The 17363-nt window shown below is 37.1% G+C and overlaps 1 protein-coding gene across 1 annotated transcript in view; it reads left to right on the top strand.

The window, feature by feature from the left end:
- GRID2 (glutamate ionotropic receptor delta type subunit 2) overlaps positions 1 to 17363 on the top strand; it is a 1506291-nt gene that overhangs the window by 894232 nt on the left and 594696 nt on the right. The gene's annotated exons all lie outside the window — the stretch shown is intronic.

The following is a 17363-nucleotide window of genomic DNA, read 5'->3' as shown; positions in this document are numbered from 1 at the left end:
GGAACATGTCATAATTTTCATAAAAGTATCAATCTCAGCTGTCCATTTATTCAAAGTTCACTTTAAGTATATTTTATTTATCAATAATATTTCAATAAAAGTTTATCTCCAGCCAATATATTCTGGAAAATGTGAGCTAGAATTTGCTTATTAAACTCAGAATGTCTTTTATACATTTCTGCATTACCATTCAGCATTCTTTTTATGCTTTCCCAGTTCTCTCTAGAATAGCATCAGTATGCTCTTTACAGTCCACATTTGAAGGCTCAATGATAATAGGATACTATACAGTTATTTTTGTTGGATCTAGAGTCTTATGGATATAACCATGATTTTGGAAGAATGGAATAGTAATTTACCTATACTGGAGTTGGATCCATAACTTTATTAACATTTAGCTAAGTGCACTGTAAATCATACTGAAAGTCAGAGTGAACTCTGTCTACAGGAATAAGCATACTCAACTCAGCTACCATAGGTTCTTTCTTCATTAGACAATAATTGCTTAGTCTATAGTGGGGGAATATATTAGTATATGTATAAATTTTAAAGCTCTGTGTTATACCAGTGTCTGTAAAATAAAGCAATCATACAAGTTGAAACCAGATCTCTCCATTTCAACAATTGTAGTGACCAGATCAGAGGATGATATTTACTTCCACTGCATCCTCGTCCTTCATTCTCACAAGAATGAGTACTATCAGAATACTCTTGAAGTCTTCAAGGCATCTTGGAAGAAAGGCTTTTGAAGCTTGTCAACAAGCTTGGATTATGACTGTTTTCAAATTTCTCTAGGGAGTGAAACATGCAGCCTTCAAATTGCAACCATTAGTGTATCTCTTGGGTGTAAGGGGGACCAGGGAATTATTATCTAATAATCTTCTTTGCTGTCTGACTTTTGTATTCTGACCTGAGTAAACTGTGAAATTAGGCTAAATATGAAAGCATCCTGTGAAACAGTGCTAAGTATTTAGACTGTGAAACGTATGCAAGATACTAAATCAATTTGTAACTCTTTAATATGGACCAAGAAAGTCCTAGCACATATTCCCAAGCAACTTCTTGAATTATGAACCACATTTGGGCCAGACAGCACCTATGGCCTCAATGCTAATGACAGAAACACAGCTTAATCCTACTGTTTGATCCATAATAAAAAAAAAGTTTGATTCTCAAAAAAGAAAAGTGACTAAAGAGAAGAAATAAATATAGTAATTTTCAGAAAATTTTTGTTGTTGTTGTTATCTGCCTGGGAATGCAGGCTAAGTCGCTTCAGTTGTGTCCAACTCTTTGCAACCCCATGGACTGTAGCCCACCAGGCTTCTCGGTCCATAGGCTTTTCAGGCAGGACTTCTGGAGTGGGTTGTCATTTCCTTCTCCAGGGGATCTTCCCAACTCAGGGGCTGAACCCGCGTCTCTTTTGTCTCGTGCATTGGCAGGATGTTCTTTACTAGTGTCACCTGGGAATCCCAGAGTTAGTTAAAACAAACCTTGAATATCATGTGTTTAACAACTTAGGAAAGTCATCGTACTGATGAATCAGGACGTTCATCTTACTGATGAACCTGAGATGGCATATAAGAAATAAAAAACAGACAAATCTAATGATGTATTTCAAGATATAATTGGTAGCCTGTACTCAAGCCTGCCTTATCACTTGGGGATGCTTAAAAAAGCATGGTAATAAAATAAAAATAATATTTATGTTTACCACTCTCCCACATTTAATTGTTTTAAATAATAAGCCATCACTTCAAATGGAAAATTGTGTGATCAGAATACTTTGTGTAAGGGTATGATTTGTGCCACAATAAACAGAGTATGAAGAGCAATATTTTAATATGTGTACAGAAGTTTGTTTCAAATAATAAGCCATTTTCAATCAGTAGGCTTACTATGACTGTATTCTTTTTTCTTTTCTGCTATGCAAAGGTGTACAGCTTTAGTTATTTCTGCTAGACTATTACATGGACCATGGATGGCAGCAGAGAGTATTTATTATGTTTTTGTTTTTCATATTCTTCATAAGCATCCTGTGGAGCTAGGCTGAAAGCTCATTTAGAACAAACACCAAGCCTATCTTGCTCAGTGGAACAACTCCAGTCCCAGCACTGTGGCTAGTATATTTCAGGTGCTCAAAAAGGTTGAAACATTTTGTTAAATTGATTGAATGGGCATAGAATCCATGCCAAGTAATCACACTCTGTCCCTAACCAGGGCTTTTTATAAAGCAGTGGATTTCAAAATGATTCACTAAAACTGCAGCATAGGCAGCAACTCGAAACTTCTTAGAAATGCAAATTCTCAGACTCCTTGACAGATCTTGAAAATCATAGACTACATGGGTGGGTCCAGCAATTTGTGTTTGAAAAGCCCTCCAGGTAATTCTAGCCTGTGCTAACAGGAGAATCACCAAGGTAAAGAAACTTCAAATACAGTCTACACAGTGACACCAAAGCTTTTCAGAATTACCAGAGTGTCTCAACAGTCTATTTTAGAAAGACAACCCCTATGGACAGATTGTGTATAATTTTAATTTCTCAAGAACTTTTTTTTTTTTTTACTTCTTGAGAACTCATTTTAACTAGAGGAAATATTCCCTATTCATGTGTAGCAAATTGTGTATTTTGTGTAGGAAGGCTGACTTAGTTGGAGTTACTGGTACGTATCATGAGACAAGGACTTGGGTGCAGATGGTTTATTAAGAAAATGGTTCCAAAAAGCACAAGTGAGGAAATGATGAGCATGAGAGAGTAAAGAGAAAAGCCAGTCAAGAATGTGTTGCAAAAATGCCTGTTGGTGAGAATACAAGTTGGTACAGCCACTACGGAAAACAGTATGGAGGTTCCTCAGAAAACTAAAATCACCATATGATTCAGCGATCCCACTCCTGGGAATATACCTAGACAAAACTGTATTTCACCCCTATATTCACCCCTGCATTCACAGCAGCACTCACTCTTCTCTAGGCAAAACATAGAAACAACCTAAATGTTGATTGACAGATGAATGGATCAAGAAGGTATGGTATAGATATACAATGGAATGCTACTTAGCCCTAAAAAAGAATGAAATAAGGTCATTTGTAGCAACATGTGTACAACTAGAGATTATCATATTAACTGAAGTAAATCAGAAAAAGACAAATAACATATGGTGTACTTATATATAGAGTCTAAAATATGGCACAAAGAAACCTGAGTACAGAACAGAAACAGACTCACAGACATAGAAAGCAGACTTGTGGTTGCCAGGGGCGAGCGGGGGAGGGAATGTGGTGGGCTGGGAGTTTGGGCTCGGTAGATGCAAACTATTACATTTAGAGTGGATAAACAACAGTGTCTTAATATATAGCCCAAGAAACTATTCACTATTCTGTGATAAACAGCAATGGAAAGAATATTTTAAAAAATGTATACATGTGTATAACTGATTCACTTTGCTGCATAGCAGAGATTGATGCAACATTGTAAATCAAGTACTTCAATAAAAAAATCGAAAATGGAAAAGAACGTGCTCCATAAATGGATTACAACTGTGGGCACATGCGGTTCAATCCTACAGTGAATCATCTTGGAAGCTGTGTGTGGAATATACCTCAGGATCAGCCTATTGAAGAGAGGGGTGACAGAAGACTTTATCTAATTTCTCCCATTGCTGTCGGTTGAAGGTTGACCTGAAGGGATGCCAACATATCCCCACATCTAGGTTATGATTGTGTGTAGCCAAATAAGGTGGAGAAGGTCCTCAGGTAAAGAAGATAAGACACAAACTCTTGAGATGGGTCTTGACAGTATGCTGGAAATTGTTTTCGCCTGCAGTTATGGGCAACTCACATAGACTGAGGGCCAATGGGCAGAAGAAAGCCTCTAAATGTGGTAATTGTCACCTAATTCATAATAATCATTTAATATCTATTACAAGACAGTTCAGGCTAGTGGCTGGGAATGTACAACTAGATAAAACATCATTCTGCCTCAAGAAGATTTTAATTGTAGTAGAAGAGTAGACAAATAAAAAGATAAAATTAGATATGCTCAGTGACAGTGATAAATTTCTACATGTATAAGAAGAATTTGTGGGGGAGTGGGTGTAGTGATCATGCAAGACTTCTTAGAGTTGATGATGATAATCATGGTGGAGGGAAATGCTGAAAGACACTTAGAAAAAGCTTTGGAAATGTGTTTATGGACAGAAAGCAGAATGAGATATAAATGGGAGGTATAAAAAAAAGAGAGAGAGAAAACAATCCTAGGCCATATTTAAGAAGACTGTGTGTGTGAGTTGGTTGAAAATTCATCTGTTAGATGGAAGGAAGTCTGGCATTTGACAGGTGATAAATGGAGAGATATGGAAAGCACAAGAATGTGTAGGTAACTGATGCTATAAATTCCCTAAGGAGGAAAGAAGAATAGACCCAAAGTTCTATTGGAATGATTAGGCCCTTTTTAGGAAAAGGAATGCCTATTTTACTGTGAAGAGAGGGGAGAAATGAAGAGGGTGTACATTCATTTGTAAAAGAGAGAAAATAATAGTAACTACCTTCTAAGAGTTGTGATGAAAGACACTAAAATCATTGTCATTGCTTCTCATGAGTAATATAAACTCCAAAATGTTAGCTGCTGCTGCTGCTTAATAGCTTCAGTTGTTTCCAACTCTGTGTGGCCCCATGGACTGTAGCCCACCAGCCTCCTCTGTCCATGGAATTCTCCAGGCAAAAGTACTGGAGTGGGTTGCCATTCCCTTCTCCAGGGAATTTTTTCAACCCAGGGATCGAACCCAAGTCCTGCATTGCAGACTCTTTACCATTGAACCACGTGGGAGGCCCCAAAATGTCAGCTAGTATTATTCAAATAAGAACTCTGCTTGATTTGTTTTGGATTTTAAAGGTGCAGAAATGCAAGGGCTTTGAAACCATGTCTATGCATTGATCTTTATTCACCATTGCTTTGAGTAGGAAATAGTTGTGAAGTTATTAGGAAATGGGCTAGGGGAATTGGTTGAAGGTTGAATGTGACTGCCCTGGGAAATGGGGAAGAGCAGAACTAACAATACGGATATACAGAAGAATTGCTAGTTGGAATCAAGTGTCCAGTAAAGGTTGGAAGTCATATTTTTGCAGTGACACCAAGCCAAACAGTTGGGTAATTCATTTCTAGGAATGGTAGAGCCGTGTGTTCTAAGGCATGTAAACACCATTCAGGATAACACTAGTTATTTAATAGAAATTGTGCAGTATAAACAGTGACAAATAAGCATATGTGTAAACAGTTTTAAAGAAAAAAACTTTAAAAAAATTTCTCAAGACATTTAATGAAAGTTTTGCAATGTATAAGATGATTTTGAATATTCTTTTATCTGTGATCATAGCCCGTTTCTTTGTCAGACTCTGTAATTCTCTTCTACAAATGACATTTTGTTTGAGCAGTTAGCAGTCGGCGCCTCAGTTTCAACTGACATGTTGTTACTAAACACAGTTCTAACACCATAAGGTGATTTGTCAGTGGGAAGAAGAAAATGGTTTATATTTCACTACAGTGAAACAGCACAGACGGAAGAGTCACTTGCTTGGAATTCTGGAAATGTCCATGCTGTCAAGTCCAATACCGTTGAAAACATTTTTTTTACACTAGGATACAAGGTGTGCTTTTAATGGCAAAAACTATGAAAAAACTTAGAAACACCAGAAAGCTTGAAGGCATTGTTTTGATTCTCTAAAAAGTTCAAAGATTATACCTTCAATGAGCTTGAATATCTTGAATATGAACAACACAGTCATTTTAGGAATATGGCCTTGGAAGTTTACATTTTTCATTTCTTTCTTTTTTCTTATGGATGCTTTGTGTGTCAAAATGAATAAGACCTTTTTGAATATTTTTCCTCCATAAAGTCTTTTGATTCTAGAATCATCAGCATTTTATACCATTATACTATTTTAGAAAGCAGTTCATTCAGTTCAGTCGCTCAGTCGTGTCCAACTCTTTGTGACCCCATGGACTGCAGCATGCCAGGCTTCCCTGTCCATCACCAACTCCCAGAACTTGCTCAAACTCATGTCCATCGAGTTAGTGATGTCATCCAACCATCTCATCCTCTGTTGTCCCCTTCTCCTCCTGCCTTCAACCCTTCCCAGCATCAGGGTCTTTTCAAATGAGTCAGTTCTTCACATCAGGTGGCCAAAGTATTGGAGTTTCAGCTTCAGCCTCAGTCCTTCCAATGAATATTCAGGACTGATTTCCTTCAGGATGGACTGGTTGGATCTCCTTGCTGTCCAAGGGACTCTCAAGAGTCTTCTCCAACACACAGTTCAAAAGCATCAATTCTTCGGCACTCAGTTTTCTTTATAGTCCAACTCTCACATCCATACATGACCACTGGTAAACCGTAGCCATGACTAGATGGACCTTTGACGGCAAAGTAACATTTCTGCTTTTTAATATGCTGTCTAGATTGGTCATAGCTTTTCTTCCAAGGAGTAAACATCTTTTAATTTCATGGCAGTGAGAGACTTTATTTTGGGGGGCTCCAAAATCACTGCAGATGGTGACTGAAGCCATGCAATTAGAAATCAGAGTCCCTGTGAAATACTGAAAGAGCCCAGAGATAGCAGAAATACCAAACTAAGGATGTCTTTTAAGAAGTAGCAGTCAGCTTCCATAGTGGCTTTCATCAATGATGTGCTACTGAAAACCCAGAATATGACCAAGTTATGCAAGAACAATAAAAAGCTAATAAACTAACTGCAGAAACTAGACTCTTAACACCTTATTGCCACAATACCCAAGAATCATTGTCCATTTTCTCTTCTAGAAGTTCTTGTCACTTTGGCCTGTGATGAAAAGCAATCAGACTATGTACACACACACACACACATACAGGTATATCCCTGGAGTAGGAAATTGCAACCCACTCCAATATTCTTGCCTGGAAAATCCCATGGGCAGAGGAGCCTGGCGGGCTACAGTCCATGGGGTCACAAAGAGGCAGACAAATGAGTGCATGCACAAATACATACACACACGCGCACACACACACATATTATCAGTTAATCTGTATAGCAAGTTGCTCACATTCTGAAGAGAATATGGAATATGGGAAGTAAGACACAATAAAAGAAAAGCAAATTTTCGTATACCACTTTAAGACAAATCACCATGGTGTAGAGTTGTGGATGAAATCATCTGCATTTCTCAAGTTCTACTATGGACCACTCTCTCTTTCTCAAAAGTGACTATGAGATTCAATAATAAGTTCAACAGAGTTCAAATCTATAAAATTCCAGTGAATACCATACAGCATTCTGAAATATTCTGTTTAACTTAACTTTGACGAAAGCATTAGTTTCTGAAACCTGGAGAAAGAAGGTTATGAAAATATTACATCAAAAGGATATTTACTAGTTATTGACTCTGGCTTCCACCCCTGGCTTTATGATTTGGTTGATTTACTTCAATTTCTTCATATGTAAGATGGACATAATTGTAATGCTCACATCATAAGGATATTGTGAGCATTGCCTAAATTATAAAATCACTAAGTACATGGCAAAGAGTAAGCACTCGAGTGTTAGCTTTTATTATTATTATTATTGATATGCTATAAATGGCATTCAATAGACATTATACTAACCTATTTAATCCTCACTATACACCTGTAAAAATACTGTATTTCAGATAATCAGGAAACTGAGACTCAGGATAAGTAATATGTCTGACTGTCAATAAAAAGACCAAGCATTGCAACTCATATCTAATTATTTAAATTTTGTGTTCTTTTTCTAATACCACGTAGTCTCCAAATCCTGAGGAATTTGACTTTTGACATTTGAAATATGGTATCCCTATACTTCATTGCCATGAAAATAGTAAAGGTCTCTGCAGTAGATAAAATATGAATTGAGTCAGTTTCTGATTATTTAATTTTCTGAAACTCAATTTTCATCTAATGACTTCCTTTCATTACGAGTTTATCAAATGGATTAGTCCTGGGTGAAGTAGGGACCCACAGATGTACACACACGAGTTAAGGCTATATAATGTTCTTTTATTCACAAACAGCATGTAGTGAAAATCTGGCTTGTGCCGGCAAAATTTTTCTTGAAACCCTATGATCTGTCAGTGATTATTCTAAAGGTACAGGCCAGTGATGAAAATGAAATTCTCTCTTCTTTGAAGGTTATATTTTGATGCACAGAAAGAGACAGGAAATAAGTGTGAGTGTATGTGTGTGTGTCTTGTGGAGGATCGTGCATGGGGGGGTTATCATGGAAGGCATGCCTGCTGGACTGACATTAAGACAGAAAGCTAGGTGAAGGGAAGGAGCGACCACGGGCAAGTCTTGAGTGCAAGAACAACCCAGGAGGCCAGTCAAGGGCAAAGATGGACTCTACTGCGGACCAGCAAGAAAGGCAGCTGAGCGGAAGCGCGGGGTGTGAGAAGGGGGTCACACACAGGGTGCCCTCACAGCCGGTTACATAAACACACACTGCTTCATTAAGGCTGAGGAAGGGCAGGTTAGAGAGTGCAGGGGGGCAACAATGCTGCCTGAGGCTAGGGAGGTAGGAGTGGGAAAGGGTTTGACATTTGTGTCAGTCTTTGAATTTTGAGAAATGCTTTGTCAGGAAGAGAGGATAGAGAAGAGATCAAAAGGAACAGAGCAAAGGCATGAAAGTTCACAGTTGTGAAGGGCCTGTATGTTGCCTTTTGATGTGATCAGTAGATTTCTCTGTAAGATTTTTTTTTTCTTTATTTGCTTCAAGATACCAAGAAAGCCTTATTTCATAAAGCCCAGCAATTAAGTGCAAATGTGTGCCCACATCATCATTTTAAGCTTCTGATCAAAATCCAGGTAAAAACTTATATTTATTTTTTTAGCCCGTTATACTTAAGAATTAATATACTCTGCCAAGGGTCATTTAGCTTTTAAAAATAAATAAAATAAAATAAGTATTTTTAATGTAATTCATTTCCTGTGCTAAAAGTTAACTTATTAGAATATGATTAAAAAAAGGGACAAGGCAAAGGACGAGTGATCTTTCAGCAAACACTTGCTTTTCCTAGTTGTTTTGGAATGATGTATGTTTTATCACTATGGCTGACGTCTGAAAAAAACACCAATGCAAGCAGAAACAAAAACAGCCTGGTGAGCCCCTTCACTAGAAATAATTATCAACTATTTATTTATCTCCTCATCAGGCAAGATGTTAAAATCATGAATTCACTTTTACTCACTGCTCAGTAATATAGGACACAGGAAAGTGGTCAGTGCCATATGAGGAACGCAGATTCCCTAGTTTCTTTCTTTAGCACCCATCCTTCCACATTAAGAAGCACAGCAGGTAGCATAATGTTGGCCAAATCTCAGTGGTGGCTTATTTCCATCTCCCAGGGGATGTGGGAAGACCCAACTGCACAGCAGTAACAATAATTCTAGCATATCCGTTTATGAAATAACTTTGGCAGTAATGACAAGAGGATTTGGATGACAGTGTATTTGTGGTCTTCCAGCTGGAAGATCAGAGCAGAGATTCTAAAGCAAAAGGCACAGAGTGGGATGGCAGATAGTGGCTGCTTGGATAAGAACACAAGAGAGTTGGGGATCCATGCTGAGCTCCAGGGGAAATGCAAACAAGGCAGTGTTTTCAGAATATTCTCTTGCTGCCCACTATCAGTGCAAGAGATTACTAATGCCATCTGCTGGACTTACTTGGGATTTAAAAATGGAATCCACAGAATGATACCCCAGTGTCTTTTTACATAGTGGCTTCAGTTCTTCTGATTTCGGTATTGACCATCTGGTGATGTCCATGTGTAGAGTCCTCTCTTGTGTTGTTGGAAGAGGGTGTTTGCTATGACCAGTGCATTCTCTTGGAAAAACTGTTAGCCTTTGCCCTGCTTCATTTTGTACTCCAAGGCCAAATTTGCCTGTTACTCCAGGTATTTCTTGACTTCTTACTTTTGCATTCCAGACCCCTATAATGAAAAATACGTCTTTTGGGGGTGTTCTAGAAGATCTTGTAGGTATTCATAGAACCATTCAACTTCAGCTTCTTCAGCATTATTGGTCAAGGCATAGACTTGGATTATGGTGATACTGAATGGTTTGCCTTGGAAGCGAACAGAGATCATTCTGTCATTTTTGAGATTGCATCCAAGAACTATATTTTGGACTCTTCTGTTGACTATGATAGCTACTCCATTTCTTCTAAGGGATTCTTGCCTACAGTAAATGATATAATGGTCATTTGAGTTAAATTCACCCATCCCAGTCCATTTTAGTTTGCTGATTCCTAAAATGCCAATGTTCACTCTTGCCATCTCCTGTTTGACCACTTCCAATTTGCCTTAATTGATGGACTTAACATTCTAGGCTCCTATGCAATATTGCTTTTTATACCATTGGACTTTACTTCCATCACCAGTCACATCCACAGCTGGGTGGTGTTTTTCCTTTGGCTCCATCTCTTCATTCTTTCTGGAGTATTTCTCCACTGATCTCCAGTAGCATACTGGGCACCTAACAACCTGGGGAGTTCATCTTTCTACATGAACTCGACACTTGAACTCTACACATGGGCATCATTAGATGGTCAATACCAAAATCAAATTGATTATATTCTTTGCAGCCAAAGATGGAAAAGCTCTATACAGTCAGCAAAAACAAGACTAGAAACTGACTGTGCCTCAGATCATGAACTCCTTATTGCCAAATTCAGACTTAAATTGAAGAAAGTAGGGAAAACCACTAGACCATTTAGGTATAACCTAAATCAAATCCCTTACAATTATACAGTAAAAGTGACAAATAGATTCAAGGGATTAGAAGTGATAGACAGAGTGCCTGAACAACTATGGACAGAGGTTTATGACGTTGTACAGGAGACAATGATCAAATGGTTGACTGACGAGGACTTACAAACAGCTATGAAGTGAAGAGAAGCAAAAGGCAAAGAAGAAAAGGAAAGATATACCCATTTGAATGCAGAGTTCCAAAGAATAGCAAGGAGAGATAAGAAAATCTTCCTGAGTGATCAATGCAAGAAATAGAGGAAAACAATAGAATGGGAAAGAGTAGAGATCTCTTCAAGAAAATTAGAGATACCAAGGGAATATTTCATGGAAAGATGGGCACAATAAAGGACAGAAATGGTATGGACCTAACAGAAGCAGAAGATATTAAGAAGAAGTAGCAAGAATACACCAAAGAACTATACAAAAAAGATCTTCATGACCCAGATAATCATGATGGTGTGAACACTCACCTAGAGCCAGACATCCTGGAATGAGAAGTCAAGTGGACGTTAGGAAGCATCATTATGAACAAAACTAGTAGAGATGATGGAATTCCAGTTGAGCTGTTTCAAATCCTGAAAGATGATGCTGTGAAAGTGCTGCACCCACCATGCCAGCAAACTTGGAAACCTCAGCAGTGGCCACAGGACTAGACAAGGTCAGTTTTCATCCCAATCCCAAAGAAAGGCAATGCCAAAGAATGCTCAAACTACCGCAGAATTGCACTCTTCTCATATGCTAGCAAAGGAATGCTCAAAATTCTCCCACCAGTCTTCAACAGTATGTGAACTGCTGGATTTAGAAAAGACAGAGGAACCAGAGATCAAATCACCAACATCCGCTGGATCATGAAAAAGTAAGAGAGTTCCAGAAAAACATCTACTTCTGCTTTATTGACTATGCCAAAACCTTTGACTGTGTGGATCACAACAAACTGTGGAAAATTCTTAAAGAGATGGGAATACCAGACCACCTGGCCTGCCTCCTGAGAAATCTGTATGCAGGTCAAGAAGCAACAGTTAGAACTGAACACAGAACAACAGGCTGGGTCCATGGAAAAGGAATACGTTCAGAGTATGTATATGTCACCTTGCTTATTTAACGTATATTCAAAGTTCATCATGAGAAATGCTGGACTGGTTGAAGCACCAAGCTGGAATCAAGATTTCTGGGAGAAATATCAATAACCTCAGATATGCTAAGAAAATTAAGAAAACTTAGTTTTCTTAACGTTAGAAAAACTAAGAAAAAACTTAGGAAAACCTTAGGAAAACTAAGAAAACCTTAGAGAAACTAACCTTAGAAAATGTAACCTCAGAAAACTAAGATCATGGTAATTTGATCTCTGGTTCCTCTGTCTTTTCTAAATCCAGTGGTTCGCATACTGTTGAAGACTGACCTGGAGAATTTTGAGCATTCCTTTGCTAGCGTATCAGATAGGTGTCATAAGGATGACACCACCCTTATGGCAGAAAGCAGAGAACTAAAGAGCTGCTTGATGAAAGTGAAAGAGGGGAGTGAAGAAGTTGACTTATAACTCAACTTATAAGATCATGGCATCTGGTCCCATCACTTCGTGACAAATAGATGGGGAAACAGTGGAAATAGTGACAGACTCTTTTGGGAGGCTCCAAAATCACTGCAGTTGGTGACTGCAGCCAGGAAATTAAAAGCCGCTTGCTTCTTGGAAAAAATGTTATGACCAACCTAGACAGCTTATTAAAAAGCAGAGACATTATTTGGCAATAAAGGTCCATCTAGAGAGAGCTGTGTTTTTTCCAGTAGTCATATATGGACGTGAGAGTTGGACTATAAAGAAAGCTGAGTGCCCAAGAATTGATGCTTTGAACTGTGGTGTTGGAGAAGACTCTGAGAGTCCCTTGGGCAGCAAGGAGGTCCAACTAGTCCATCCTAAAGGAAATCAGTCCTGAATATTCATTGGAAAGACTGATGCTAAAGCTGAAACTCCAATACTTTGTCCACCTGATGTGAAGAACTGACTCATTTGAAAAGACCCTGATGCTGGGAAAGATTGAAGGCAGGAGAAGGGGCTGAATGAAGATGAGGTGGTTGGATGGTATTGCTGACTCAATGGACATGAGTTTGAGTAAAGTCCGGGAGTTGGTAATGGACAGGGAGACCTGGTGCAGTGAAGTCCATGGGGTCGCAAAGAATTTGACACGACTGAGGGACTGAACTAAACTGAACTCACTTCTTCTAGTGAGAAGTGAGAAGAAGACCAAATAAGCTAAAAGCAAAAACAAAGCGAAGTCATGTGCATATTTAGTGTACCTGAAGTCTGGAGTTTTGTGTTATGACTCGGTAGTTCAGAAAATTATAGTATTTAATTGTGTTGTGTTTTATAGCAGAACTCTATTGTGTTAATAGTACAATTGACTCATATATGACACTCAGGCAGTTGGATATTGAGTTTTTACTGTAAATCCATGAATTCCTTGCTAATAATCTATTATGAACTATAAATTTTATACTTGATATATACCTTTCTATATTTTATTGGAAAAGAAATAGTGATTTAATTTGGTTTTATCTTATTTTAACTAGAAATGGATAAAAAAGTTGAAAAGATTTAACATAAAATGAAAAGGAGAACAAGTATTACTATTTTGTTAGAACTATTACATATGCATTTGGGTTTTACATAAAATATGTTGATTCAACTTTTTGTATAAGTTTTTGTTTGGTGACAAAAATTTCCTTTATTAGTTGGAAAACTCTCTCTAGGATTATTATAAGGCCATGCTTTTGGAATTATGAATTTTCTCATGGTGCTTCAGTACAAATTTAGAACTCTTAGATATGTGTGACTAAATTAGCATAGGTTCCAGTCTACACATCTCCCCAAAAGTACTAATCCCATGAGAATTGTAGTGGGGAAAAATGGTTTCAATGATCAAAATCTTTTGGAATATGCTAAATTCCAAGTACCGTGGAAATCTGTAAAGCACATTTATTAAAATATGAGGTGACGGTATTCACTGAGAGTTTAATATGTGCTATTATTGCATTTAACCTTTGTCGTGACTCTCCTAGTGGTAGTTTAGTTGTGGGTACTGTCATTAACCCTAATAACAAAGAAGGAAACTGAGGCCACAGAACTGGTCATATGTTCAAAGTCACACTATAAGATAATGGTGAAAACTCTTTGACTTCAGAGCTCATGCTCTTAAGTCTGAAGCCATATGCTCAAAATAATAATGTATGAAACAATATTGCACATTATTATGACTTTTATGTTAGTTATATTTCAGTATTGATATTAACCTGTTAAAAGCTTTGAGGATTAATGCAGTAATGCATCTCTTTAACTTGGCTTAACTCAACATTTCTAAATCAGGTTTGGCTACAGAAGGCTTACAAATTTTAGTGAAAATAATGTCCCACAGAATACAGTTTGAGAAGTGCAGATATAAGCTATAGTTTTGCAGTAGATGAGGAGCCAGTATGGGAGGAACTTTTCAGTATTTCTCTGGCCACTTGCTCCAAATAACTGCGAGTGCCTTTCCCGAGGCAGACTATCACTCAAGGATTCCACTTGACAATTTGGAATGGGCAGTAAGAGCAAGCAAACACCTGGTATCTTTGCTGCTGCAGATGCCCAGAGCACGGGAACCCTTCGCACAAATGTGGATTACTTAGTATATCCTGCACAGGGAGTGAGCTTAATTAAGTTAAGCTAAAGGGTTGAGTGAAAAACAGCATGCTGCTGTTATTGTTGAGTCAATTAAATTGTCCTCTGTGCTCACAGGAACTGTTCCACATTTATTACCAGTGAGATATACGCTCCGGCAGTTTCTTTGCTTCGGATTGTCTTATATTTAGCACATCTAAAGATTTCAGAATGGATGATGGAAGACATGGTGATAAATTGTCGGGCTTTTCCAAAGATTCAGAAGTTCTAAAGTTCCTGCCAGTGACAGATGGTCTGTCCTTACTCATCGCTTGTCTTTCTGACAGGACTTGATTTTTTTCCCCCTTTTTTGTTCAATTTTCTTAAAGTAAGCTAAGCTGCTTGGGAAGTAGGATAGTCTCATTTGTTATAACTGTGTTACTCTACGTTGATGTGGAAGCAACTCTATATGAATATGAACCTGGCTCCCTCTATGTTATTAATGTATACATATGAAGTGATAAGCGAGAAGCATGGGACAAGAGGGGAGAGAAACAGATGACCAAGAAAAACCCCTACTTCCTTTATTCCTGTTATATTGTAACCAAATCTTCTAGTTAAACCATTGGTTAATCTTTTCTTACTGCCAGTGTCTTTTGATAGCCCACCCAAGCATCACATGATCTTTTGCGCAGTGCTTATTATTATATGGTAATACAGTATACATTATTTTTAGGACCTTTATTATTTCTTAAAGATCAACAAAGTTGAAATTTGGGATTAAATAGTATAGTTAGGTTGACATAACTTGCTAGACATTTATACAAGTCCACAGAATGAAACCAAACAACTATAACAGTGATGGATTTAGGTATAAAATAGGTTCCCACTAGAAAAATAAAAGGGAATAAATATTTCAATCAAATTGCTTAATCCATTTCATTGGCTTCAAATATGTTTACTGCTGAAATAAGAAATGTGCTACTTAAGGAAGATAAGAAAAAGAAACAATTTCTCTCTTCTGAGTTCTAGTATGTTGTTTAGTTGCTCAGTCGTGTCTGACTCTTTTGCAACCTCATGATCCTGAGACCAGCCAGGTTCCTCTGTCCATGGGATTTTCCAGGCAAAAATATAATGCAGTCAGTTGCCATTTCCTACTCCAGGGGATCTTCCTGACCCAGGAATCAAACCTGTGTCTCCTGCAAGTCTCCTGCATTACAGACAAACTCTTTAACCATTAAGTCACTGGGAAAGCCCCTAATATAAGTGTAAATAAATATGAAGACTTAAAATATTCTAGAATGTCTTACAAATCTTCTTAATCCTTTGTCCAGATGTATTACTAATTCAGTCCTTCAAGCTGGTAATGCAGTTAATTTGATACATTATTTAGGCTAAAATATATCAAATGGAAAGTGATTAATATTACTAGAAAGTTAAATTATCGATAGATATATTGATTTAGTATTTATAATTGTTGTTTGATATTTGTTATCTACAAAAATAACTGAGAATTTCTCTTTATGTAAATATGTCTTTCCTAAGAGTGTTCACCTTAGCTCCATTTGATTGGGAAAAACATAAACAACATTATTATCACTCCTTTTTACCTTATCTTTTAACTCTACTGTAAAATTTATTTCTCTGGAGATATATGAATATATTAATATATACATATATTACACACTAGTATAGATATAATAGTATCTATATCAACATATAGTAGTAATATCAACATAATATATAAAATTCACTTAATATAAATAGATGTATATCTTTTTATAACACTTCTTTGTATAACACTTTTTATTGCTAATAAATTACTGGTGATAGTTTATCTAAGATGATTAAAAAAGTAATTATTAAATTAGAAATAATGAATGCCATTACTGGTATAATATGACTTTTTAAGCTAAAATTGAAAACTGCCATTAGTCATACTTTCTGCATTGTTTCACCTAAAGTTGAACATGTATGTATTTCGAAAGCAATAATAATGGTATAGCTTAAAAATAGATCACATGTCCTCACTTCTATGGTAAGATATTATCAAGGCACCTTAGTAAGGTCATAGGAATCTATGTGATGATATATATGGAAATAGTATAAAATTTATACCAAAATTTTAAAAATATTCTGCAAATAATTGTATACTTGAGAAAGGATTGACTCACGTAAATGTATTTCCAATTGTGTTTCTCATGATTCAATGGATCTTTCAGTAGGCATTTCTCAGTAGGACAAAGACTAGCCCCCAGAAGTAATTTATGCGTTGCGTATGCGTTAGTCGCTCAGTTGTGTCCGACTCCCTGCAACCCCATGGCTGTAGCCTGCCAGGCTTCTCTGTCCATGGGATTCTCCAGGCAAGATTACTGGAGTGGATTGCCATTTTCCTCTCCAAAAGTAATTCATACTTTATAACAAATCCTTGCTAGTTATTAGAAAGCATCTTCATTTAAAACCTGATCTTTTGGTGTTCCTGCTGAAAATAACACAGCAATCTCTTATAAAATAATCTAACCTAACATTTATCTATATGTTCCATGGCATGAATCATAAGAACATGTCTTAGGATGTTCATGATAAAGTTGGATAGAATGGAAATGCATTGCAATAGGGTTTTGCAATGCATTTTTGGCCTAAGCCAAGGATAATTTAGAATCAATTTATTCAAAGCTATTCAATCAAGATTGCTACCTATACATAGTTTACTTTTCCTTTTACATAAGTTTTCTTTCTGCTCATATTGTTAGCAAAACTACTGAAATTAACCAACTATAACTTGTGCTAATTTAATGTCCATCACTTTTAGTCTTTTCATTCAGGTAATTTTACAGTTGAATCTCCTCAATACACATAACCAGAACTTTTTAGAACATGGGCATTTTACTTTGTCAAGACAATGACTTTGATTTGCATTTCTCTGATAATGAGTGATGTGG

This window comes from Muntiacus reevesi, chromosome 16 (assembly GCF_963930625.1).
Source record: "Muntiacus reevesi chromosome 16, mMunRee1.1, whole genome shotgun sequence".
Classification (NCBI taxonomy): domain Eukaryota; kingdom Metazoa; phylum Chordata; class Mammalia; order Artiodactyla; family Cervidae; genus Muntiacus; species Muntiacus reevesi.
This window is presented reverse-complemented; position numbering and strand designations above follow the sequence as displayed.